At 42.8% G+C, this 27649-nt stretch overlaps 1 protein-coding gene across 2 annotated transcripts in view; it reads left to right on the top strand.

Moving 5' to 3' along the window:
* PTPN14 (protein tyrosine phosphatase non-receptor type 14) overlaps nt 1–27649 on the top strand; it is a 170791-nt gene that overhangs the window by 14952 nt on the left and 128190 nt on the right. Inside the window, exon 2 of one of the 2 annotated variants that reach the window (XM_077339177.1) lies at nt 21076–21271. The exons of the other annotated variant lie outside the window; for it this stretch is intronic. The gene's annotated coding sequence lies outside the window, so the exon portion shown is untranslated. The remainder of the gene's footprint in view (nt 1–21075; nt 21272–27649) is intronic. 2 annotated transcript variants of the gene reach the window in all.

Genomic DNA, 27649 nt, shown 5'->3' with positions numbered 1-27649 from the left:
ATGTCTTTGTGATGCTGTTTATTAATTTAGTTTTTTCTTCTGTACTCTTATGATTCTTGTTCCATTGTCTGAGGAAGTGTGTATGCACACGAAAGCGCACACTTTGAATTAAACTATATTGGTCTTAATGGTGCCATTGGACTCAAATTTTGTTTTGTGACTTCACAGCTACTCACCAGAAACTGTATTCCTTGTTCAACTTAAACTTGGATTCTAGAGGCAAAAGCAGACCCATGTTCTGTAGCCACATCCCTGTCTTCTCCTACATCTGGATTGTGCCTAAATACTTTAAAGTTCATCTCTTTTCCTACACCATTTTTAGTTATTCCATGATCAGTTATTCGGTGGTCTCTTGGAGTTGGTGGTCTCCATTCAGCCAGTACAGCCAGAGGGAGGTTTCCTGATGGCTACTTCATACTCTGAAATGTCTTTCCCTGGATGTAATTTCAGTATTCTCTCAAATATATGTGAAACTTGTTGCAGGCAGTTGTTTAAATGAAATTAATGAAAAAAATGAAGCACTTTTTACAAAAAATTTTAAGCTTAAGTTGCTTCATTAGGCCTGGATTATACATTTTGATATTTTATACATACCCCCTTCAAGGATCGCTGCCTTGTTGTGGCAAGGGGGCTTGCGTAGTTCAGTGAAGCTATGAGCTATACCGTGCAGGGCCACCCAAGACGGACAGGTCATAGCTGAGAGCTCTGACAAAAGGTGATCCACTGGAGAAGGAAATGGCAAACCACTCCAGTATCTTTGCCATGAAAACTCTATGGACAGTTCCAATAGGCATAACGATATGACGCTGGAAGATGAGCCCCTCAGGTCGGAAGGTGTCCAATATGCTACTGGGGATGAGCAGACGGCTAGTACGAGTAGCGCCAGAATGAATGAAGCGGCTGGGCCAAAGCCGAAAGGACGCTCAGTTGTGGAAGTAACTGGTGGCGAAAAGACAGTCCGATGCTGTAAAGATTTTTATTCCATAGGAACCTGGAACGTCAGATCCATGAATCAAGGCAAGCTGGACGTGGTTAAACAAGAAATGACAAGACTGAACATCGACATTTTAGGAATCAGTGAACTAAAATGGACAGGAATGGGTGAATTTAATTCAGATGACCATCAGGTATACTACTGTGGACAAGAATCTCGCAGAAGAAATGGAGTAGCCTTCATAATCAATAAGAGAGTAGGAAAAGCAGTCTTGGGATACAATCCCCAAAATGACAGAATGATCTCAGTTCGAATCCAAGGCAAACCATTCAACATCACAGTGATCCAGGTCTACGCCCCAAACACTGCTGCTGAAGAGGATGAAGTTGATCAGTTCTATGAAGCCCTACAACACCTTCTAGAAGCAACGCCCAAAAATGATGTGCTTATCATCATGGGGGATTGGAATGCTAAAGTAGGAAGCCAAAAGATAACCGGGATAACAGGCAAGTTTGGCCTTGGAGTACAAAATGAAGCAGGGCACAGGCTGGTAGAATTTTGTCAAGAGAATACAATGGTCATAGCAAACACTCTTTTCCAGCAACCCAAGAGACGACTCTACACATGGACATCACCAGACGGTCAACACAGAAATCAGATTGACTATGTGCTCTGCAGCCAAAGATGGAAAAGTTCTATCCAGTCAATAAAAACAAGACCAGGAGCTGATTGTGGTTCAGATCATGAGCTTCTTGTTGCAAAATTTAGGCTTAAATTGAAGAAAGTAGGGAAAAGCACTAGGCCACTCAGGTATGAACTAAATCATATTCCCGACGAATACACAGTGGAGGTGACAAATAGATTTAAGGAATTAGATCTGATAGACAGAGTGCCTGAAGAACTATGGACGGAGGTTCGCAACATTGTACAAGAGGTAGCAACTAAAACCATCCCAAAGAAAAAGAAATGCAAGAAATCAAAATGGCTGTCTGAGGAAGCTTTACAAATAGCTAAGGAGAGAAGGGAAGTGAAAGGCAAGGGAGAAAGAGAAAGATACACCCAACTGAATGCAGAATTCCAGAGAAAAGCTAGAAGAGATAAGAATGCCTTCTTAAATGAACAGTGCAAACAAATAGAAGAAAACAATAGAATCGGGAGGACCAGAGATCTTTTCAAGAAAATTGGAGATATGAAGAGAACGTTTCATGCAAAGATGGGTATGATAAGGGACCAAAATGGTAGGGACCTCACAGAAGCAGAAGAGATTAAACAAAGGTGGCAAAATTATACAGAAGAACTATACAAGAGCGAGCTTAACATCCCTGATGACCACAATGGGGTAGTTACTGACCTGGAGCCAGACATCCTGGAATGTGAAATCAAATGGGCCTTAGGAAGTCTGAGCAACAATAAAGCTAGTGGTGGTGACAGCATTCCAGTTGAACTATTCAAAATCTTAAAGGACGATGCAGTAAAAGTGCTACACTCAATATGCCAGCAAATTTGGAAAACTCAACAATGGCCACAGGATTGGAAAAGGTCAGTTTACATTCCAATCCCAAAGAAGGGCAATGCCAAAGAATGTTCAAACTACCGCACCATTGTACTAATTTCTCATGCTAGCAAAGTTATGCTCAAAATCCTACAAGCTAGGCTCCAGCAATATGTGGACCGAGAACTTCCAGAAGTACAGGCAGGATTTCGAAGAGGCAGAGGAACTAGAGATCAAATTGCCAACATACGCTGGATCATGGAGAAAGCTAGGGAGTACCAGAAGAACGTCTACTTCTGCTTCATTGACTATGCTAAAGCCTTTGATTGTGTGGAACACAACAAATTGTGGCAAGTTCTTAAAGAGATGGGAATACCAGAGCATCTTATTTGTCTCTTGAGAAATTTATATGCAGGTCAAGAAGCAACAGTGAGAACTGAACATGGAATCACTGACTGGTTCAAAATTGAGAAAGGAGTTCGGCAAGGCTGTATACTGTCGCCTTGCCTATTTAACTTGTATGCAGAGCACATCATGAGAAATGCGGGATTAGAGGAGTCACAAATTGGGATCAAGATTGCAGGGAGAAATATCAACAACCTCAGATATGCAGATGATACCACTCTAATGGTAGAAAGTGAAGAGGAACTAAAGAGCCTGTTGATGCGGGTGAAGGAGGAGAGTGCAAAAGTTGGCTTGAAACTCAACATCAAGAAAACAAAGATCATGGCATCTGGCCCTCTCAATTCCTGGCAAATAGAAGGGGAAGAAATGGAGATAGTGACAGATTTTATTTTCCTGGGCTCCAAGATCACTGCAGATGGGGACTGCAGCAAAGAAATTAAAAGACGCTTGCTCCTGGGGAGGAAAGCTATGGCAAATCTAGACAGCATCCTAAAAAGCAGAGACATCACCCTGCCAACAAAAGTGCGTTTAGTCAAGGCTATGGTCTTCCCAGTTGCAATGTATGGCTGCGAAAGTTGGACCATAAGGAAGGCCGAGCGTCAAAGAATTGAGGCTTTTGAACTCTGGTGCTGGAGAAGACTCTTGCGAGTCCCTTGGACTGCAAGGCGAACAAACCGGTCAGTCCTAGAGGAGATCAGCCCTGACTGCTCTTTAGAAGGCCAGATCCTGAAGATGAAACTCAAATACTTTGGCCACCTCATGAGAAGGAAGGATTCCCTGGAGAAGAGCCTAATGCTGGGAGCGATCGAGGGCAAAAGAAGAAGGGGACGACAGAGAATGAGGTGGCTGGATGGAGTCACTGAAGCAGTCGGTGCAAACTTAAATGGACTCCAGGGAATGGTAGAGGACAGGAAGGCCTGGAGGATCATTGTCCATGGGGTCGCGATGGGTCGGACACGACTTCGCACATAACAACAACAAATACATTTTGATGTAATTTATTTACACTCGGCCTCTTTATTAGTCCTCTAGAGCCTTGTTGTTGCTTATTTTCAAGAGTATGACGTATAAAAATGAAAACAACACTAAACACAGGACCAGCCCTGTCAGAAACCACAAAAAGTACCTGTGAGGTTTTAGCACAAGCACGTTTTGATTATGTGAGAGACAGCTTGGTGAATCATTCTAGGGATGAAGTCCCAAACACTTCCTGAAAAATTCCTGGTCACTGTAACCAATCATAGAGTCATAGAGTTGGAAGGGGCCATACAGGCCATCTAGTCCAACACCTTGCTCAGTGCAGGATCAGCCTTAAAGCATCCAGGATAAGTGTCTGACCAGCCGCTGCTGTAATGACTGCCAGTGAGGAGGAGCTCACCACCTCCTTAGGCAGCGGATTCCACAGCTGAACTAATTAGTAGACAACTATTAATAGATATTAGTAAGCTATTAATAACGATTGGTAAAAAACTGCTGAGAGGCCATAGATCAGTCATAAATTTCTTTTTTATTTTCTGTGTTTCTTTGTTTTCAGCATGGTGTCTTACACTTTGTATCAAGTACTTGTTGAGAACTATGTCAGCACTCTAGTAGAAAATACCAGCTATTTTTAGATTCCCCCCTCCACTCTCTTACTATGAGGATTATAAACTTGTTCTGTTAGAACTGCAGTTTTCATTTTAAGAATTAGCTTGATTATTAAGAGACTTGGAATGCAATCCTAAGCAGATCTACTCAGAAGTGAGTCCCATTTTATTTAATAGGACTTATTCCCAGAGAAGTGTTTTTAGCATTGCAGCCTTTGGCACCATGTTGAAATGCATGGAATTTTGGCTGCAACTCATATTGCACTCCATATTTATTCATTTGCTTCATTTATACCTTGCTTTTCTTCTTGGTGAAGACCAAAGTTGCTTAGATTATTCTCCTCTCCTCCATTTTTGTCTTCACAATATCTGTATGAGCTAGGTTAAGCTGAGAGTGTGTGAGTCAGCCAGCAATCTTCCATACCAGATGGGGATTCAAATCTGGGTCTCTCAGATCTGGCAGATCTGAGGCAGAATACAAACTTACAGAGCTCCTATCCATAACTGCAACTCCCCCTATATGCTGTATGTAGTGGGGAGGAGGCTATAGCCTGGTTTTGTCAGATTATGGAAGCTAAACAGGATCGGTACTTGGATGGGAGAACACTAAGGAAGACTCTGCAGAGGAGGGCAATGGAAAATCTCCACCTATGCTTCTTGCTTGCATCAAACCGCACTCTCCACCACCACTGTCACCACTTGCTGGAGTCTCCATAGGTTGTTTGTGACTTGATGGCACAAACTGTATATGCTGGGGGTGGCCAGACCATGGCTCTTCATATTTCCATGGACTACAATTACCAGGATCCCCTGCCAGCAATATGATGAAGTAAATAAGATTAGAAGTTTGCTTGAGTCCCTCCCTCCTCCCCCTTTCCCCCCTTCTACTCTTATCAGCAGCATTCCCATGACTTTACCTGAGTCTCTCTCTCTCTCTCAAAATCCTATCCATTGATTTATGTGAAAGCTTGGGAGGCCTTGGCTCAGGGAAGGCTGGGTTGTTCTGTCTGCACTTGCCCATTAGCTGGCCACAACAGTTGATTCTCAGTGTCTGTTTGGCCTACTGTTGAGAAGGTTCAGATAGCACTTTCCCTCCCTCTCTAAACAACATGACAGCAGTGGTTTTATTTCTTTGCATGTGGTTTTATTTTAGTCCTCTGTAGATTCTTGTCAAGCCTTGTGTTCCTTAGGCTTGTGTGTGCATTTAAATGGTTGCCAAATTTCTGCATGATTAGTTACATGATCTGTGGCACGTGGCCCTAGCTTCCTGTTTTGGTGATGATACTAAACCTGTGTGCCTTCTTTCATATTTTTAAAAACAACTGCCTGTTTGTTTTCCTTTTAGGATCTTGTCAATATGTGGTTGATGGAAAAGCTTATAGTCGAGCTGAATAGAAGCTTAGAGGTAGTTGGTTCACACATGTTCCAGAGTGCTTGCAGTATGGCCTGGTATCCACTGTATAGATATTTTATTTTTTATGGCACTGTTGTATTGGAACTGGGCTCAGTAGTTGACACTGGGGTTGTATTTCTGAAAACCTTTGTCCAAAACACTTTCTAAAATTTCTTGGTTTTCAGACCAGTGTGTATCTGTTACAATGTCAGTGGATCTGAGAAGGTAAGCTCTGACTCATGGAAGCTCATGCTACAATAACAGTTTTTAAGGTACCCCTGGACTTCTGTTGTATATTGTAAGTGCAGCCTGACTAAATTCATTTATTTTGTTTAAAACACTGCAAGTGGGTTTCTTTCTATTTGTGTCTTCTCACACAAATTGATATTCAAGACTGTATTTTGCTTCTCATTGCTTGGGTGTTTTTACCTGAGAGGCTACACAGTATCAATAGAACTGTATGCAAGGTAAAAAACTGTGCATGGAATAGGCCGTACAATAAAGTATTTGAGAAAATACTCTCAAAATTGATTGAAGTACATCTTCAAATCTTCTCATTCACATCTGGTTTATAAACTGATAATTTAATTTCTCATTGTATAGTATGATAGTATGACAAGTACTCCAGGTATGAACTTGTTTCATTCAACTTCTTTAGATACAAACATATTTTCATACCATGGTTACTGGCTTGGAGCATTTTTGTTGTTAGATCATTAGAAAAGTGATGTATGTCAGAGTACTGAAATTGAATTTTGTATAAGAGGCCCTAGAGGAATATATGTATGCCAGGTATTCATATTCCTTAGAGTAATTGGTATCTAGGCCAAACAGAAATATTTTGTTCCATGTAGCTGTGCCTCTCTCCTGGAATTTATTAAAACAATTTATTAAAACAAATACATTTATTTATTAAACTATATTAAAATTAAGTAAAGGTTAGTCACATCAATAGTTTGTTGCTTGAGAGATGCAATTTTAGGCTACACAACAAGAATGTTCTAAAACTATGATCAGTAGATTATGCATGTTAAATTAGCTATGCAGATTTGCACAGTAGAACAGTTGATGCTTATTTGCTAGGACCTGGGGTTTCTGAGGAAAGTATCTGACAGTGTTGTAAGGCTAAGACTGATAAGATTTAGACAGAGTGTTGGAGAAAGGACTTGTAATTGAAAAAGGGTAGAGAAAGGGACTTTATTAGGCAGGATTGCTGTGATTTCTGTTGGACTGGGGAGTTTAGCTGCAGGCATCTTCTGTAATAACTGCCAAAGACTAAGAAAATGCCTGTGGTCATACCAAGTATAGAAAAGACAAGTCCTTGCTTGTCATCATGTTTAAATGTTGGTTGTCACTATATTTGAAATAAGGAACATCTTAATGGACATCTTAATGTCTTGTGGGATCTTGGAACAGTAAAATTTGGTGTTCAGATGTCAGTCATTTGAGTAATTAATTATATTTCTATAATTAATTTTACTGCATATGTCAAAGTTGTGCTTCTTAAGAATCCATTTTTTTCTATTGGCCATTGTTTAGGTTAGCTTTGTAACTCAATGCAGAAGTTAGTAATTTTTTTACTAGTAAGTCTGCTTTCTTAGGGGGAGTTCTTCATTAATCTATTCTACATTTGCACTTTTTCTGCAAGTACTATAAAAATGGAAAACTAGTCATGAAACCACTGTGGGAGGAAGTTTATACTGGATCGTTGAGAGAAGCATGCATTACTTGTTCTTTGATTGGGAAAATTCTAGGATTGCCTCAGGATTAAGGAAATTTTAGAACAGAATTGTCACATTGTTAACGAAATCATACTACATTTACCCCAAAGGAAGATGATCTTGAAGAAGAGAAGAAGAGCTGGTTTTTTGCACCCTTCTTTTCACTGCCTGAAGAAGCTTCAAAGCAGTTTCCTTTTGCATTTCTAGAATTCTGTATGGTTTTCTAGATGCAAAATAATCCTGTCTATGCTGGAAGTTAGTTTAGTTTGGGATTTATTCATGGCTAACATCTAGAGTCTCTCTCTTTTTTAATTCTGCAGAATTTAGGAGAAGACACAGGTATCTGAAAAATATGAAAGGTATTTTGTTTTCACTTAGCACAATCTTGTTAGACATTCCTAGGCTATCCAGTGGATGGTAGGCTATAACCTATGGTGACCCTACCTCTACAAGAAAGCAAGGTCATCTGTAGTCATTTTTGTTCTGTGGTGGGTGTTTTGACAAGAGAAAATACTTTACATTCTTCAGGTTTCTTAGATTAGGCCTTATCAGAGAACTCCCTTCCTTTAAGGAGAATTGTTGGGAAAATGCTCTTGGGCTTCAGGTGATTGCAGTTATTACTGTAGGAGAGGCCCAAGCAAAGCTAGAAGCAAGGGCCTGATGCAACTGAAAGAGCTGCATGGTGTCAAGCACCTAATGCTTTGGCTATAGTGAAATTCACCAGCTTCTGCTTCTCCCTTCCATCGTCCTGCCTGTTCTGTTGTTAAGTGAATACTTTAAAAAAATCAGTCATGTTTTATAGGTATTTACTTTCTTGTCTTCATGAGAAAGGCAGGATTAGATGAGTCACAAATTGGGATCAAGATTGCAGGGAGAAATATCAACAACCTCAGATATGCAGATGATACCACTCTAATGGCAGAAAGCGAAGAGGAACTAAGGAGCCTGCTGATGCAGCTGAAGGAGGAGAGTGCAGAAGTTGGCTTGAAACTCAACATCAAGAAAACACAGATCATGGCATCCGGCACTCTCAATTCCCAGAAAATAGATGGGGAAGAAATGGAGGTAGTGACAGATTCTATTTTCCTGGGCTCCAAGATCATCTATTTTCCTGGGCTTCAAGATGGGGACTGCAGCAAAGAAATTAAAAGACGCTTGCTCCTGGGGAGGAAAGCTATGGCAAATCTAGACAGCATCCTAAAAAGCAGAGACATCACCCTGCCAACAAAAGTGTGTTTAGTCAAGGCTATGGTATTCCCAGTTGCAATGTATGGCTGTAAAAGTTGGACCATAAGGAAGGCCGAGCATCAAAGAATTGAGGCTTTTGAACTCTGGTGCTAGAGAAGACTCCTAAGAGTCCCTTCCTAGAGGAGATCAGCCCTGACTGCTCCTTAGAAGGCCAGATCCTGAAGATGAAACTCAAATACTTTGGCCACCTCACGAGAAGGAAGGACTCCCTGGAGAAGAGCCTAATGCTGGGAGCGATCAAGGGCAAAAGAAGAAGGGGACGACAGAGAATGAGGTGGCTGGATGGAGTCACTGAAGCAGTAGGTGCAAACGTAAATGGGGAATGGTAGAGGACAGGAAGGCCTGGAGGATCATTGTCCATGGGGTCGCGATGGATTGGACACGACTTTGCACCTAACAACAACAACACTTTCTTGTCTGGTCAGTGACCTGTGATCTATAACAAGAACACAAAATTGGCTGATGTGGTTATTTTCAAGTTCTGTATATATTACATGCATTTATTTTTAGATTTTTATCCTGCTTGTAAATTCTGGTAAGGTTATAATACAAAATAATAAAACCATCATTTTTTTCACAGCATGAACATCTTCACTATATTAGCACTGTGAAGTTTTAAATGCCCCTGCAGTGTAATTAAGAGCGCCCACTTCTCACTGGATGAAGCAGCTTCTTCACCTCCTTTCTGGCCATTGTCTCTTCCAGTTCAAACTGCCTCTTTCCTCAGACACTTTAGCCCTATTTGATAATGCCATTCCCCTTAAGAATGCTTCCCCTGCATCCTCCAGGGGAAAGGGAAATCCTCTCATCTTGGTGAAGTAGTTAAAAGCTGTGGCTTCTAATCTGGTTTGATTCCCCACTCTTCCTCTACATGCAGCCTGCTGGGTGACCTTGGGCAAGTTAGTTTTTCTCAGTGCTCTCTCAGCCTCACCTACCTCACAGGGTGTCTATTGTGGGGAGAGGAAGGGTAAGCAATTGTAAGCTGCTTTGAGACTTCTTCAGGTCAAAAAAACCGGGGTCCTAAAAACAGCTCTTTTTTGTAGCTATGAAAGCAAAATGTGTTAAAGTTGCACGGGAATAGTTTGTCTTGCAGATTTGTATTTCTGTCTATGCAGATGTTTGCTGTTTTGCATGTCCATGAAACACATACTGTCTCCTTGTTCACATGATCTTGGTTCTGCTCTATCCTAAATGTAACAGGACTCATTCTGTATGGTGCAAAGTGTTTGGGTATGCACTAGTAGCCTTTGGGATGGTCTTGTCCCCCATTTATAAGATTGTCTAGGATTGCAGCGTGTAGAGTGTTTTGATTTCTTGACTTAAGGCAGGGGCAGCCAAACTGTGGCTCTCCAGATATTCATGGACTACAATCACTATGAGCCCTTGCTGGACTGTGCCCATCTGGAGACCCACAGTTTGCCTACCCCTGACTTATGGCTGGGTGTTGTATTTTACCTTAGCCCTACTTTCTTGTAAAAGGAATTCTAGTGTTCTGTATTTTTATACCAATATTGGGGTGAACTGAATTATTTTACTGGGTCGAGGAGAAGAATGCTTGATGTCCATGCTGGACTGGTTGAGGAGAAATAAACTGAATCCAGATGAGATCAAGGTGTTGTGGATAGATTAATTCAAGCTGATGCTACTTCTGGTGTTCTAAAGTTATGTGCATTTCAGGACCAGACATTATATTTTGGGATATTATTAGATTTGGCTTTATGGCCAGACTAGAGTTAGAGCCCGTTGTATGTGTAAATACAATGGGCGCTAGAAAAGGTGGGGTAGAGAGTGTCTTGGCTTGTGGTCTGCCTGTATTTCTCTATCTTCCTGTCTGCCTGTATTTCTCTATCTCCTCTGTGTCTGTTTCTCTCTACCTCTATGTATCTATGTCTCTTCCTCTCTCTGTCTTTCATTCTTCCTTCCTCCCATCCTTCTACTCAGCCACCCACCCACCCACCCATGCCTGTATCTCCTTTCTCTCGGCCATCCATGGCTCTCTGTTCTAACTGTCTTACTTTCTGTCTGTCTCCCTGTATGTCTGCCATCCCTTTATCTCCCTCTCCTTCTTCCTTCCTTCCTTCCTTCCTTCCTTCCTTCCTTCCTTCCTTCCTTCCTTCCTGCCTTCCTTCCTGCCTGCCTGCCTGCCTGCCTGCCTGCCTGCCTGCCTGCCTGCCTGCCTGCCTGCCTGCCTGCCTGCCTGCTCCTTGGTCCGTGGCGACGCTCCCCCCCCCAGCGGCCAGACTCGTTGCAGTGACGCTCCCGCCCTGCCAACTGCTGGAGTCATTGCGCTGGTACTCCCCCCCGCCCCTCGTCCCCCAGCGGCCGGAGTCGTCACGGCAAGGCTCGCGCCCCCCCCCCAGCGGGTGGAATCGTCACCTTGGAGCAGGGCTGGCGCGGCAAGCCTGCTGTGAGGGCCGTGGCGAAGCCTTCCGTGGCTGCCCCCCTCCCCGGCTTTCCCCGGGTTCCGTGCGGGCCTCGCAGTTGCGAGGCTAGCACGGAAGGCTCCACCGTGGGTGCCTACCTGGCGTGTCCCCAGCAGTTGAGTGAAGGCGGGGAACGTCGTGGAGTGGGGGTGTGTGGAGTATGTGGGCGAGTCCCAATTGGCCCCTTGGCCCCAGACTGACAAGCGGAGGGGCCAATTGGAAAGTGAGAAGCACCTTCCAATTGGATCCTCTGCTTGTCAGTCCGGGGCCAAGGGGCCAATCGTTGCCCTCCCATCCCAGACCGAGCCCACCCCCCCACAGCCTTTAGCCTTTTATTTATACAATGAAACGCGGTTCACAGATGCTTAAATAGCGTTTGTTACTCAATGTACTTTATAATAGCTTTGGTTTTCATGTTGGGTGAAGCCATTCTTCAATTTGTCACCATTGTCCAAGTTCAGGCAACTTCTTGATCACTGTAAAATGTTCAACTTCAGTCTGGGACTCTGGACCCTTGGGTAGATTGCAGAACCCCACCTGCTTGGTTAAAAGCCTCTCTAAATAGCAGTTTCCTTGCCAATTCTACAGGAACCTGAAACTAGTGCAAGTGTATGGGAGAGCAAAGGTCCAACACTTAGTGTCTTAGTGTGAAGAGCTGTAGGGCTATGAGGTGAGGCCTTTCCATGATAGCTGTAACCTGTGACTTTCCTCATCATGGAATTCTTTCTTGTACTCTGTCGCCTGTGTGTTTCTTTTCCTTTATTCTTAATTTATTATTTTGGGATTTCAATTCTGCCCTGTCTTTGGAAACTCATTCTCTTGGTCTGTTGCTTAGCTCTGGCCTCTCTCTTCTTCTTCCTGGCATATGATTCTGAAGTCAGGTGATTCCTGTCATGTGCTTCCATGTGTGGTTTCTCTTCTGCATGTTAGGGGTAAAAGGTAGATCCCAAGTTTCAGAAGGTTGAGCACCATTGCTGCAGTGTACTATATGTAGATTTCCCATTGAAAATAATTTGGAAAATTTTAACTGGTCCAGAATATGGCAAGTGGATTGTGAATTGCAGCTGGTGATAGGAAGCCCATTTCCCCAATTTTGGAAGGAATATTCTAGCTCATAGTTTGTCTTTGAACAGAATTCAAAGTGCTACTTGATCAGGAGATCTTAACCAGCCTGGGGATTTTAAGCAGCTTGTTGTTCTACATGAGCCTGTACATTTTCTGTGGTGGTGTTGCAATTATAGAAATCACATCCTATGTGGGACTTTCTGTTAGACTAATTTGCTGCAACACAGTTTGGGAATTACTGGAAAAAAGGCTCTTTGCGTGAGAGTAGCAGCCACAGTGCCTGTTATGTGGCTGCCCTTTGCTTACTGAAAGCATCAGTCTGCTCATAGCTGTTTGTCATTCTTTGCATATATTAGTATGAAGAGGAATTTGGTTATTTGGGGAAGCTGGATTCTTGAGACTGACTTCACAGGCCTTTAAGGTGTATTATTATGGGACTATGTTTGCAAGCTTGTTTTCCTGAAAGCTGTATCTTTTTGGAATGGGCTCATCCCTCAATTGCATAGTGCTGTATGAAGTCCTAAAATTCTAATATCTGGTTCAGTTTAGTATGCCCTTAAGCAGCTGTATGAATTTATAAGCATTTATAAGATAAGTTTAGCTTGTTTTACTGATATAATTCTCAGCAAAAATACGGGTTTTTTTGGTGCAGACTACCAGCAGCACTGGCAAACCACCCCGTATGGAGTCTGCCATGAAAACGCTAGAGGGAGTCACCATGCCCCGGTGCTTGCACAGGGGATACCTTTACCTTACCAGCAGCAAATATCACAAAGCTGTAAGCTCTTTAGTTTCAAACATATCCAAAGATATGGTGATCATGATGACTCAGTTTTTCTGATAGGTTGCTCATCTCCTCTCAAAAGGAACTTAATATTTTGGAATGTCAGCCTAAACCAGGGGTAGTCAAACTGCGGCCCTCCAGATGTCCATGGACTACAATTCCCAGAAGCCCCTGCCAGCATTCGCTAGCAGGGGCTTCTGGGAATTGTAGTCCATGGACATCTGGAGGGCCGCAGTTTGACTACCCCTGGCCTAAACCATTCTTCTAATTAATCTTTTTCCATCTCCTGTACCACAGACAATTCATTATGCTTGTTAACTTTACTCTATTCCTTTCTGCCTGTCAAATTTGAGTTCTTAAAAAAAATTTAAACTATTCCAGATTAATTATTTTTAATACATTGATAGAAAAAAGCTTTTAGAGCATTTTTAGCAATGCAGTTATTTTACACACACACTTAACATTACTTCAGACATTTCAAAATGGCTTAGTCATGTATACTCTTGGAAGGGTAAATGCATACTTGCTTGCCTTTTGCATCGGAAATAGAACCTTGTGTTGTCACCCAACTGCTAATTAATCCGTTAGTATAACTGACAAGGGGAGGAGACACAAATTGTGCTGCTTTGTTCCTTCAGCCATTAACGTTAACCTGTGTTATTATGAATATATAGGATTTCTCTGCCAGACTTACGGATGGTAATTTTGGATTTTCAGGTTATGGTATAATTGGTATGAGCTGACAAATAGCGAAGTTATCCTGTCCTGCTGGAATGCTTCACATTAACTCTTTGAGAATCACTGAGTAATTTGCCATTCAGTTCATTTCATGTGATGCTTTCAGGTAAATGTGAATGTCTATCTGGGAAGACAATGAACACAAGCTGTAAGCAATACATTTCTTTACCTTTAGTCTGTTGATGATTCTGGGACTTCCAGAAGCATTTGGATTAAATGACTATAGGTATTCTTGGATGTCTGCACAAACCAGAACTCAAATTTCTTAGTGTCTCTTTCTAGATTGGTTAGACTGGGTTCATGGGACTGGGAAAGTACATTATTTGACTCATATCAGGGATAGACTTTGTTTTTGGCAGACAGTGCAACTGTTGTCAAAGGAGCTTGTTTCAATAAAATATATATGAGCAAATCTTCTGCCTTTACAACTTTAGTGCATTTCCATATATAGTGATGTCAATAGGAGAGCTGACCTTTGAGTGCACCATGCTATAATATCTTATTCTTTGACCCAGAGGTAAGAACATTTATGGGAAGGGGATGTATGGATCATAACCTTTCATTCTCCAGGCTTACCCTCAGCACTGAGGCTGCTCCATTGCTTTCCTAGTTATGAAGTCATTAGACATTCATCTCTGTACATTAAATGATAAAAAAGGGGAAATGTTATGGTAAATCACTAGCTGAAGTCTCTAATGATTTCCCCCCTCTATCTTTTATAAACGATCAGTTTGAAAGAACTCATTTAAAAACAAACAAACCATTTGATGTTCCTAATGGACAACTCGGTGAAACCCAGCCAATGTCAGCTCTGCACCTGAGCACGCTTGTCTTGATTGTAGGCCTCCAATGCCAGCTTTTTCAACAAAAGAAAGCCTTATGTTATGCCCACAAGATCATCCAGCCTGGCAGACTATCAGAGAGAGCCAGTTTCACAGACAAAGACCTACACTGGGAAAACAACCTGGTTTGAAATTTTCAAAGACATTCACGGGATTTACCCACACACTTCCCCCCTCTTTAGAAGCCTTCTGAGAAGAACATTTCTTTCCAGAGATTTTGGAAATCAGCTGTCTGGGCACTGAGGATGTCAGCATCTCCTAGTTACCAAATCTGTGATGAAATGTAACAAATAATAAGAATAACTGCAGATGCTAATTTATTGTTAAATGATGATACTTACAGGCACACTGCATTAATGGCACTCCACAACTTGTGGAGAGCTGCATCCATATGTACCCAAACAGCCATTTCCTTCAGGCCCTACCTCAAGGATGCTTGCAGCTTATCCATTCCTCTGGCAGTAGCTGTTCTAGATAGGAACCATGTACCAACCAAACACTCCACCTGACAAGGGCCTTGCACACTCCCCTGAAACATAGAAGTAGCACGGATGGTCTGCCACAGGGCATTGAGTATTACTGTGCTCAGCTGCTCTTATGCTAGAGTTGCAGAATGACAATATAAACAGAGATAAATAACTCTGAATGCATAAACTCCTAGAAACCCAATGTATGTTGTTTTAAGTTCCATGGATATAGATGTATGTGTGTAAAGGGGGATGGAGAGGGGACAGCTGATGGCCAGAAACTGGCGATGGTGATAAGAGTATTGTGGGGTAGGGTAGGGTGCCTCATAGGTCAAGGAAATAATAGTAGCAAAACTGAATCATGTCTTATACCAAGCTAGAATACTGCCCCATTAGGTTACTATTTTCTATTCTGACTAATAGCAGTTTTTCAGTGTCTCAAGCAGAAGTCTTTCACTTTGTCTTCTGCCTTACCCTTTTTAACTAGAAATTCTGGAGTCTGGACCTGAGAGAGAAAACTTCAGACAAAGAAAACACTCTTTCCTCCCTCCTGCTGCCCCTATTAGGAGTCTTGTGGAGAGGACTAGAGCAAAGCCAGTTTACTTCTGCCCTTCAGAAGTAAAAAGCTGCAACTCCATAAGAGGGAGAAGTCAGCAGTTGTGGCCATTATTTGTATCTTGGTATGGCTTTTGGTTGTAAAATGGAAGCTTAATCGGGTTGAAAATATCCTTATAAAATAAATGAATGCTTACACATTTCTTCCTTCATAGATTGTGGTGGGTATTTTGTATATTTTACTAGGGGCAAAGCCTGCTTTAAAAGGGTGGTGGGAGCTGGCTGAGGTATGGTAATTAACAGTGCCAGAAGCTGCATTCAAATGAAATCCATATCTATCGATGCAAATTATGAGCTCAAGGGAAAGCGTTCGTAGCAGCATCACTGGCTTACTTCTGCATCCACGGGGTCAGGGCTGGGAATGCCCCTGAACTCTTTGTTGTGATTTTTAAATAGAACTATTTGTAAGCTATTGAAAATGCTTATATTTTGAGATGTGGTGAAACTTGCTGTTTAATCTTCCTTTCCTCTCTGGAGGTAACCCTAGTTTATTATCTCTATACAGTTGTTAACTCTGTCTGTGGTTGGTGTTAACCTGTTTGTGAATCCCCTTGAATATCTATTTGCAAATTCTTTTGAAGAAGGGTGCATGCACATGAAGGCTTATACCCAAAAGTAAAAACTTATTTGGTTTTATAGATGCCAATGGACTCAGTCTTTCTGACGCTAACCACAGTTACTGTTAAAATTGGCGCAAATCCAGTGTGCCATGGTTAGCTTTGACAAGGAAAACAAAAAATGAGTCTGTGGAGTGCTCATCTCTGAATCATGGTTAGGCAAGTTATGTCAGTGCTGGGACTATGATATTGGAAGTCTTTTAGACAAACTGGGTATAAATGCAGATGGGTAGCTGTGTTGGTAGATGGGTAGCTGCAGAATGAAGGTTGGGTCTAGTGACTCCTTTAAAACCAACCAAGTTTTATTCAAGGTATAAGAAGTCTTTTTGCACTTGGTCTAAAGGTGCCACTGGAATAAAACTTTGTTCAAATGGGATATAAGATTAATGTACAGCCAGATTAATGTGTAGGGCATCACTTTTCAGCCAATGGAGCTCCATTTATTCAACAAATCCACTCATGTTTCACTTCAAAATAAAGTCTGTTTTACAGAAATTGTATGTATTTTATGGTAATCCACTGAAAGCATCCTTTCCATCTATAACTCAAAGTTGGCACAGTGTTATAGACTGACATACTGAGTTTAGGGGTCTGTAAAGAGTTTATTAGTTTTTGGTCTGTATTTTTATTAAACACAATAATTCATTGAGAACACTGTATGGTTTTTGGCGAAGATCCATTGCTGCCTCTCATGGAAATTAGCTCTTGGATCAAGTCTTTTTGTTTTAATGCTCCTCTCGTCCCTGTTCCATCTCCTGCTTCGCCTCTTGAAGTGTAGCAGTCTTATAATTTATCCTCTGGGACCAATGTCCGGCTTATTTTTCTTTAATTTTTAAATTTAGCTCAGCTTTGAACTAGAGAGCTGCTCTTCTAACTATATGACCAGGAACGATGTGTGGCCTTCCATTTCAGGGTGTCTGGAGGGGAATACAGCCCTTAATTATCAAATTAGATGCACATTCTGGTTCTTTGGCATGCCTTCCTGGCTGCCCATCTGTTAGGCTGGATTTGGGCCCACTGAGAAAGTAGCCTACTGGTTTTCAACAGTGCCCAGGCGCCAACCAACGATGGGTTAAGAGGGCCAGCCTACAGAATAGTTTATATTTAGTCTCCCTTGCCAGGCACTGTTCCTGAGCACAAACTAATGCCAGCTTAAGCCCATATGCCTCATTTGTATGGGTTCACATCTGTGGAGACAGATGTGGTCATTGCTTCACAAAGAGTAAATTATAAGGAATGGGGACTGTGGCCACAGTTTATAAATCAAGAGGCCCTTTGCAAGTAAGTTAATAATGGCACCACTTCATCATTGTAAGTACCTTAAAAAAAAGAAGAAGAAGCTCCTTCCAAGGTCAGTCGTCTCTCTTTTCCAGTTCTTCTAATGCCCACAAGCAGCTGGCCCATATAAGAGAGCATGTAGGTCTGATATTTAAAAGCTTAGTGCAGTTTCCAGCATTAGAATATTTTACTAATCTAGGAGTAATTTTTGCAACTTGAATCAAACCCTGATTTTCACCTCACTTTAAACTGTATATTCAGGAAGGGCTGGTCGTAGGGCTTGAGTATCTTGCTTGCCATTACAAGGTAATTTCTCCCAACCGTTGTTCCCACAGTCACTTCAGGATAGAGCAAGGATACCTAACTAGCATTCCGGGAGAGCTCCCCAGGGGTTATGTGGCCCTTCTTAGAAGTTCAGATGGCCACTGATATCACTAAATGTAACTGGAGCCCACTTCCCCTGTTGCTCTACAGCCCAGGTCTCTTTCTCCAGCATGGAAATGGTAAATGATTAATCGATGCAGGCTAGGTCCTGCATCTTACTTCTCTGAAAGGGCATGTCACCACTTCTGGGGTTCCTAAAGTCTGAAAAATATTTTACGGATTCTTCCATGCTCAAAAGTTTGAAAATGGCCGGGATAGAGGGAGGATGCAGACCCTAATTCCCCCACTCCACTGGCTCAGATTGCTCTCTCTGATTCTATTCCCCCCTCCCCCAATCTTCCAATCCAACAAATATTAGTTTCAGGGGACATGAAAAGTGGTACCATGCTAGAGTATCTTTGTTTTTCAGTATCCCAGGTCCTTATTTGACATTTTAACCTCTATAACACTCAGGCAATTAGACATCCTTGGGGTTTTAGCAAGTTTCTCAGCATTCTCCTGTGGGAGTGGGATACACTTACTCAGAATCTTTCTGCATATTTCCCCCATATGTTAGCACCATAAGCTTTTTATATGGCAGCATGGCTGTTTCATTATTTATGGAGTACTTTTGAGGGAACTCGTGTATAATTGCTTTCTCTTACATGGCATGCTTTAAAGTTGGACAGGTTTAGTCCCTTTGTTCTGCTTCCTTCTGCCCCAAATCTTTCTGTTTTTCTCTCAATGTACATTTGATAGCAAAGCAAAGTACCCTGCAATCCATCCAAGCAAAAAGGAAAGCCACCCCTCTGCAGCACATTTCTGCTGCTGTTATAAGAACTGTTTGATAATTTTGTGGGAGGGACTTGCAAGTGGAACCTTGACCACCCCAGAGGTAGAGCAGAAGCAACCTGGTCCTCCTCTAGCCATTTGCCTTTCACCAGACCCAGGGTCAGCTCTCCACTGGTACACCTGGCGGGGAGGACCCTTGCAGCTGCCCCTGGGCGTGATGCGGCGAGAGCCCTTCCCACCCCCCAGGGTGGCTCTCTCCCGGTGCGGCCGCCGAGTAGGGCCCTCCCTGCTGTCCCTGAGTCCAGGGCCTTCCCGGGCCCAGGGGCTGCTCTCCGTGGCCACACCGGGAGCACCGTCTCCAGGGTCCGGGTGGGCATTTTGCTGATGCGGCAAGAGGCCTTCCTGGACCATCATCCAGCTCTCCGCCGCCAAGGACAACGATTATCTGGTATGCTGGTCGGGGGGGCTTCTCCTTTCCTTCTCCTGTCCCTTCAAAGCCCATTTATTTTAGGTGGGCTTTGAAGCTAGTATAATATAAATGTAATATAATTACCAAAAAGACCATTCTGCAGTATGCTTGAAGATATTGCGGTTTTCTGCTCTTGTGAGTCAAACTATGGGATAATTTAATAGAGTGGAAAACAATGGAAGGAGGACCAGGTAACTGATATTCCTCCCCCAAAGTATGTTAAAGTTTGTTTGCTTTTTTAAGGTAGAGAGGATCACAGCTCTTACAAAAATAGCAGCTAAAGAATAGAATTGCCATTTAAATGTTGAAGATAAGCTGATCCATTTGAATTGCTCTAGGACAACTCTACAGGGTAGACGAGATAAGCTTATTAGGCTGGTAAATAAGATATTTACTGCTTTTGACCGGAAGTTATCACTGAGAGACACAAATAAAAAATAGTCCCATCATATATTGATTTGTCCTTTTCATCCTCTTACTCTTTCTAAACATTCTTATTTCTTAATGCATGATTATACAAATATTATACATGATTATACACTGGCATGCTGTAATGCTCTTCTAACAGCAGAAATGGTAGGAGGGTATTTAAACATACCAGTTATAACTCATTTATGTGAATGTGCGCCAAATCAGCTATCGAGTTCATGTAATGCTTTTCCAATTAGGGTTTTGTGAAACCCTGGGGTTTCTTGATGACCCTGAAAGGGTTTCCGAAATGGGTGGGAGTTAATTTGTATATATATTTTTAAATGTGTTAAACATTTATTAGTTGATATGACTATATATGGTAATGTTGGTCTGCTCTCCCTCCCAAGATGGCCAATGGTGGCACTGAGGGATCTCAGGCGGGCATGTACTTACCCATGCTTCTCAACCATATTCTGCACTGTTATGCCACTCTTGGAGTTTCTCAAAGAATGTTTCAGGGGTTTCTTAATGGTGAAAAAGTTGAGAAAGACTGATGTATTTTTTCCCTTCTTCATAATTCGTTAAGGGCTAAGTGGGTGGAGAGTGGGCTCAAAAACTAATAAATAAAATTTGAGATTGTTGGAATGCAACATTTCCCCGTATTTGGATGATTGGTTTCTAGTCACAGATTCTGAGAAATGCCTCGAGGAATATTACTGTAGCTCTAAAAATGTGTGCAGAGGTAGGTGTACTGGAAAAAGTCCAAGTTAATACCTTCTCAAATAATTCAGTTCATCTTAACACAGTCCGCGGCGCCACAGGTGCCGCAGACTAAATAAAAGGGTAAGGGCTTGGGAGACGGGATGTGTCCGTGATGAGGAAGGGTGCCGATTGGCCCCTTCCTCTGGACAGACTACTAGAGGGATCAATCGGCAGGCGCAAAGCGCCTGCCGATTGGTCCCTCCGAGTCCCCGCCGGAGCAACTGCGAGCCGCGCACAGCGTGGCTTGCAGTTGCTCCTTTCCCGGCGGGCTGACGCGGCGAGAGGCGCTTCCCGCCTCTCGCCGCGTCAGCCCGCCGCCCAAGGGAGCCCCCAGCAGCCGCGCTCTGCGCGGCTGCCAGAGGCTCCCATGCCTAGCGCCCACTGTATTTATTTTACAGCAGGCTTGCTTACTAGTTGGGGTATGTTTTGACTCTGTGCAAGGTAAGGGATTACTCCTCATTGTCAGGTATCTGGAGGAAGAGAAAGACGCAGGCATTTGAATGTTCAAGTAAGGTATTCAAGGCATAAGATGCAAGAAGAGTGAGCATAGCTTTATTTGAGGTAGTAGAATTTGAATTATATTGATGTACAGCTTGCAATTATTCTTTTTATTATAGCACTCTGGCTTCATGTGATAAAATGTTTCTAAAACCACCATTTTTTTTACTAGATCCTCAAGTGCATCAGCATCCACGAAACAGAAACAAGATCAGATGATACCCAGGTCTCTCACTTGAGTGCTGATCTTGCATGAAAAGAATAGTTCATAACATGAAAGGAGTTCCAATTAGTTGATTGGATTCCTTGGGACTTGTCAGCTGCCTTTGTTTTACAATGACATTTCTTTTAATTGCCTGAAGGTAGAAGTAAGTAGTCAAAATATTATGGGGTTCTTTGCCATGACAGTGAAAGAGAATTAGTCTCTCAGGTCCCTGAAGAGAATGTTTGGCAATTTGGATGATGGTTGTCACCAAATTGAAACCCTAACTTTAATTATCTGTTGCATTATAAGGAAGGCAGGAAAGTTTTATCAATGCTTGGCCCAGCATAGAATGGCTCCTGTATAAATAACGCTGTGTAAACTGGAGGAGGCCATGCACGTAAAAAGCTAATTCTTTTTCATGGCCATGGGTAAAATACGAGTTGGTGAGCCCTTGACCATTTCTTACTGTAAAAAAATTATCCTGCTCTTTCTCCCAAGTATTTAAAATAATGTATGTGGTTCTTCCCTATTGTGTAGGGTGAGGAAGAGAGGTTGAGGAAGGCTAAGGAAGAGATCAGCTCATAGTTGTGCTAGTTGAATTTCATTAGGGAGCAGGAATTTGAACCTGGGTTTCTCTGGTCCCAGACTACTACTTCATCTACTATATTATGCTTCAGCAAGTGTTTGATCTTTCTGTCTAGGTACTCAGACATGGGCACAAGCTAGGGTTGGGATTCCCATTTGCCTGTTTTGGTAGGAGGCTTCCAAGTAATTGTGGTCCTTGCCCACCAGTACTCAACTGGTCAGCAGGGCCATGGGGGGACATGATTGTCCTGGGGAGAAAAATTAAAAAGTAATAAAGGGTAGCTCTAAGAATCTCCAGCAACTCAGTGGTAAGGTTACCTAGAGTTACCCTTTGTCACTTCAGGTAACTCTAGGAATCACCAAAAACTCTCTAGTCAGAATATCCTGTAATTAGACAAGACCTTATTTCTCTTTGTATTTTTTCTTGGGATTGGGATGCTGCCCCACACAGCCTTCCCACCAGCTGCCGTGTGTTGCCTGGGAACTCGAATGAAGGTTATTTTATTCCAGGAAGTGATCTGGAAGTGATTCCATGCTTCTCTTAGAATTGCTGGAAATTCTATATGATTTTACCAGAGTTTATGGTGAGAGGCATGAGAACACTTCTGGGTTTCCCCAGGAATTGACATAATGTGATTGTGCCACAAGCACCCCTCTCAGCCTCCCAGTGGTTGCCATCAGTTGCTAAGCAGCCTAGCAGCAGCTAGATTTTTACAGCATTAAAAAGGATTTTATAATGGATGTAATAGCTGGCAAAATTGTCTTATGTTATTGCAGTAAATGTTTTGTGTGTGTTTCAAATGGAAAATGGTAGGGAAATGGAAAGAGTCCTAAATTGCAGATATGAATATCAGATCATGTGCAATGCTGCTAGCTGCCTAAGTCTAAGATTTAAAAATATATTTCAGCTTTTACTTTTATTTATTTTATTATTTACATTTATAGACTGCTTGTATTGAACCGGTTGTCTCAGGGTAGTTTACATCCATCCATTGGTATAAAATACAATTAAAATTGAAATCAACTGTTCATTATTAATAAATACAGTAATGTTATAGCCGGATCCAGTTGGCTAGACCAGTCGGAAAACCACTTGATTTCCCTTTGCCTTTCCTTGTTCTAAGAATTTACAAGCTTATTTGTTATTAGTTACTTTTTTTAAAGGATGGGTTTTGTCTTCTGTGAGCTGCAAGCCAGACCAGCTTGTGGGATGTGCTTATGCTCCACGGAGAACCTAACAGGTCTAAGTGGAGGGTCCCCAGTGTGGTGCCTTTTGGTGCCACGGTGCTTGCTGAGACCTTTTCTGGCTCCTGTCAAGTATTTTTAGATAGTGGATAGGACCAGGTGAGGCTTCTGCCTAGCAAGACTTCTAATTGACCTTCGTAGATTGATTGGTTGTGCAGATTTTTAAAAACATTGCTCTGGCAGCAGCTACCATGATGGCATGAGGATCTTCATTGGGTGACTGAAGCTAAGCTGCAGCAGCCATCTTGTGGCTGGCTCTGTCTCCTGTGGCAGCCATTTTGTGAACTCACTCATCATGCTATGTCAAAACTTCACTGGTGCTCACAGGCTTTAAAAAGTTGGGGCTTTTTATTTAACCCACAGTCAACATTAAACGCTTGTTCTTGGCCTGTGGGTTCAGTCACTCTTTTCCCCTTCATTATGAATAGCTAGCAAACCAGACACTGATCAGGAGTAGCTTGGCATGTATGTCCCAGTGTGAAAAGTTAGGTAGACCCATGGGTCCCATCTGGCTTACAGTTAATTTAAATGAATTTCACTTTGACTGCTTTTCTCACAGAATCTAACTTTACATGGACTTAGAGCTGACACTTAAGGTGACTCAGTAACCAATCTTTCCCTTGTTAGTTTTAGAACTACTGCAGCAGGGATTCTTGCAATGCCACAAGAGTAACAGTTGAAAAAAAGCCAAGGTCATGCAAGACAAGAATTTACAGCAGAGCTGTTTCCCATACTATTGTTGTTTTCTTCTCAGCAGGCTGTGCAAAAAATGAACTGATTGTCACCTTTTGGCTTTTTAGGCCTGATCTATACATGCAAAGGAATGAAGTGGCAGAATGGATTGTGCCACTGTAGACTCTAGGGGGAGGATATCATTTTGGAATGTGTCCTTGCATTAACGAACCCCCCCCCCCCCATAAGTAGCAAACATAGTGAATTAAAGAAAATAGTGAGTTAAAACTAGCTCCTTGCTGTGCTAGTTTTGTTTTTGCAGGAAATGTTTTATACCAATGAACATTCAAAACTGGGACTATCCATTTGCAGTGAAGCGGTCTGTTCCTGGCATTCTGCCATTTCTATCTCTTCAGTTGTAAACCAGGCCTAATATTACAGTAGGCTTACATCTCAGTGCTTCCCACATTGCTGCGGTAGATCATGAATGAGCCCTAAGTCACCATCTGATCAGTTTTAATGTCTGGACAGAAGTAGTTCTTGCAAGGAAAACACCTCCAGTAACCCCAAATGTTTCATGTGTTGGTAGCTTGTTGAGCATACCCAGATAGCCAATGCTACCTGTCAGCTTTACTTATCAATCAAAGGGAAACGGGGGGAGTGAACTCCATCTGTGAATGTGAATAAGCTTCAGTGTGTCAGATATGGCATGTTTGCGTTATAGGCATAAGCTCCATATAGAAGCCTTTCTAAACTTTTTTTTATCATTGAGAAACCCCTGAAACATTCTTCTGGCTTCGAGAAACCTCCTTCAGGGCCATCATTGGTCATTTTGTTTAACATTTTTTTTAAATCTATAAATATTCATTAACTTCCACCCATTCAGGAAACACTTCAAGGGCTGTCATGAAACCCTGGTTGAGAAAGTCTGCCATATATGAAATAAGCCTGGTAAAAATGGACAGTGAAAATTTAAATATGTTTGTGCAGTAATTATAAATTGTTAATGTTGCCAAGCTGGTTGGATTGCCTCAACCTGCTATTATGATAGAAATACATATAATATACAAAAGGATTTTCGTTGCCACTGACTCCCAATTTGCATAAAGTGCTATAGCATTCTCATGTTCTGGGATTTGGCATATAAATGTTTTCTTTCAAAGCTTGGCTTTATGCATTTGTGAACCTGTCACTATTTCCTTTCTGGGAAGAAGAAATGGATTCTAGTTTTGCCTAAATCACAGGATAATGGATTTTCAGGTTCATTACCTTTTGTTGCTCATCATTTGAAAATTTCCTATTTTACCTGACATGACTCCATTCTGGCTTTTTGTTATTATAGCTAAGAGAAGCCCCAATGTCTTTGCTCTTTAGCATCTGGTTTTGTAGGTGTGATTGGCAAGAAGTTGTCCCATAGAATTTGGTGCTAAAAACTCTAAATATATTAGTTTTAAAATCACAAACATTTTCTTTATATTCCTACTATTGATTTCCTCTACCCTACTTCAGTTGTGGGTGGGTTATGAACTAATGGCATTACCATGCATTGCTCCTAGAAAAGAAGCAGAGGTCATAATAAAATGATGTTTTATGGAGTTAAGATGTTTTTACTGGCCACTAAGGGAAAAGCAGATAGTAATTTCTTAGCCTCATATCTCAAGTTTCATTTTAGGAAGCAGCCTAGTAACTTCTTGAATAACATCTGCAGAATCAAGTGAGTAGCCATGTTGGTCTGAAGTAGCAGAATAAAATTTGAGTCCAGGGGCACTTTTAAGACCAACAAAGTTTTGGCAGGTAAGAGGGCAGTGCCAGCGGAATAAGGACGCAACACACTTTTGTTTGGCTTAGATAGGCCACAGCTTTTATTTAACAAACCTGCCTCCCAAAAAAGGAGGGTTGGCGCTGCCTGGACAATGAGCCACCTGAGCAGCCAGCCGGCTGCTACCCCAAGAGCCACCAATAAGGAGCCCATCACTACTCCCCGCTGGGATACGGGTCTCCTTATGTGGATCATCTAAAATGGGAGACGACCCTACTGGGGGAGCCAAAGGGCGCAAACCTCCTTGGCATCCCCCGGAGCCGCCCGGTCAATAACGAGCCGCATTGACCTACCCCGCCGGGTAGGCCTGCTCGTGACTTACCACCCCTTTAAAGGGGCCCCTCCCCTTGTGGGGAGTCCGATCGCACACCGGCTCCCCACGAAACAGGCTCATTATCCAGTGCAGACCCCGCCATAGAACGGAGGTAATGACGTTCCCGCCAACCCCCAGCCTCAACTAACCACTGAAGGAGTGCGCCTCTGATGTCATGTAACCACAGGTCATGACCCCAATCAGAGAGGTGCACCCCATCCGGGCGATAAAGAGCATCCAACTGGTTATCAATATCAGGATGCCATATCACTTTTCCCCCCAATTGTAACATCAATTTAACAATAACACGATTAACTTTACTCTTAACACGGTTAATAACTGCTGGTCGTTTCTCACTCCGCCAACACTGACGGCTCAACATTTCAGACCACATTAACATCGTTTTAGGGAGGCGCTGACGCAATGTTCTTAAATCATCACTCATAATGTTTATCAAACGACGACCTGGAATTCCGGGAATATCGTTCTCTCCCAACTGGATAATCAGGACATCAGGCATCCCCCATCGATGTACAGCTCGTGCAGCGACATCCAACAGCGAGCACCATTTCAAGCCGCGATGGCCATTCCAAGTAAGCTGCAGTCCATCCTCCAACCCAAGGTGGCGGCCCCACCCGGTGGCATCAGCATACAGACCAGCCCAGTGGACAATACTGTGTCCCAGTAGGAAAACTGAACGAACTTGGGACGATGTTCCTGGAACGAAAAACTGATCAGTCCAATGCCTCCGGACGAACATAGCATTTATACACATTAGAGCGCCACCTCCCCAACTTTCTAATCCTGGCAGGGGAAGCCCCATCCAGGAAGGCTTGTGTGGCCGCTCCAATCCTGAATGAGTGTGTTCCGTAGATTAAAGGGTTTTCTCCCAATCGAGTAAGACAAGCCCTCAAAATTGCAAGAAACTGGAAACGAGAAAAATATGACCCATCTTTGTGCAAGAATAAAGGACCCCCAAGTCCAGGCCGGGCCATAACGTATTTTGCCATCCACCGCCTTGGACAAACATTTCTATTTTCAACCTTGTGAAGAAAAATGGATGTGCCATGACCTGTTCTATCTGTCTTGGATTTACGCAGCCACACTGAGATCCCATCCTTGGCTACCCTGATGTCACTCAGCTGCAATGCGTTGTCCCCGGGGCCGCAACGTGATGGGGACACCAATTCCCCACATCGAAAAGCCCCCAAAAAGGCCATGGGGAAGGCAGCGCCTGCTAGAGCCACCTCGTAACTATCAAAGCACACATGTGCTAACTGGCCCAACATATTTTCCAATATCTCTTGTGTTATGGGATGCCTAGCATCCTTGGGAGCTGGGTTTTTCCGCCTCCAACCTTTTATTGCTCGTAGAGCTAGAAACGACGAACTAGGGTCCCAACCCCCCATGAACTTGCTGAAAAAAGAGAGTCCCGCTAGCTGAATACGCATGGTCCTGGGGGACATGCCAGTCTCCTTAAGGTAGACCAGGTAGCATAATAAAAGGCTTTCCTTCATGGGCCATCGATCACCGTGCCCCCTGGCCACGGCAAATGCTCGAAATCTCCGTGCCGCTCCCTCATAAGCTCGCCGTGTAGAGTCGGCCAGTGACCCCAATGCGCCCTGGATAATCACTCGTCGCCAAGCTCCCAAAGTTCCTCCGGGAAGGTGTCCGGATCTGTGTTTGCCTCGGGAGCCAAACGACGGAACTTCTCGTCCTGAAAACGAGAGAGGGCGTCGGCCACCTCATTGTTGACCCCGGGCACATGTTTGGCCCGGAACGTAATGTTGAATGAGAGACAGGTCAACACTAAACGACGGACTACTCTCATGACCCGCATGGACTTTGAAGACATCTTGTTTACTATGAGAACCACGGCCTGATTATCACACCAGAATGTCACCCTC

This window comes from Paroedura picta, chromosome 1 (genome assembly GCF_049243985.1).
Source record: "Paroedura picta isolate Pp20150507F chromosome 1, Ppicta_v3.0, whole genome shotgun sequence".
NCBI lineage: Eukaryota > Metazoa > Chordata > Lepidosauria > Squamata > Gekkonidae > Paroedura > Paroedura picta.
The sequence above is the reverse complement of the archived record's forward strand: the minus strand, read 5'-3'. Positions and strand labels throughout refer to the sequence as shown.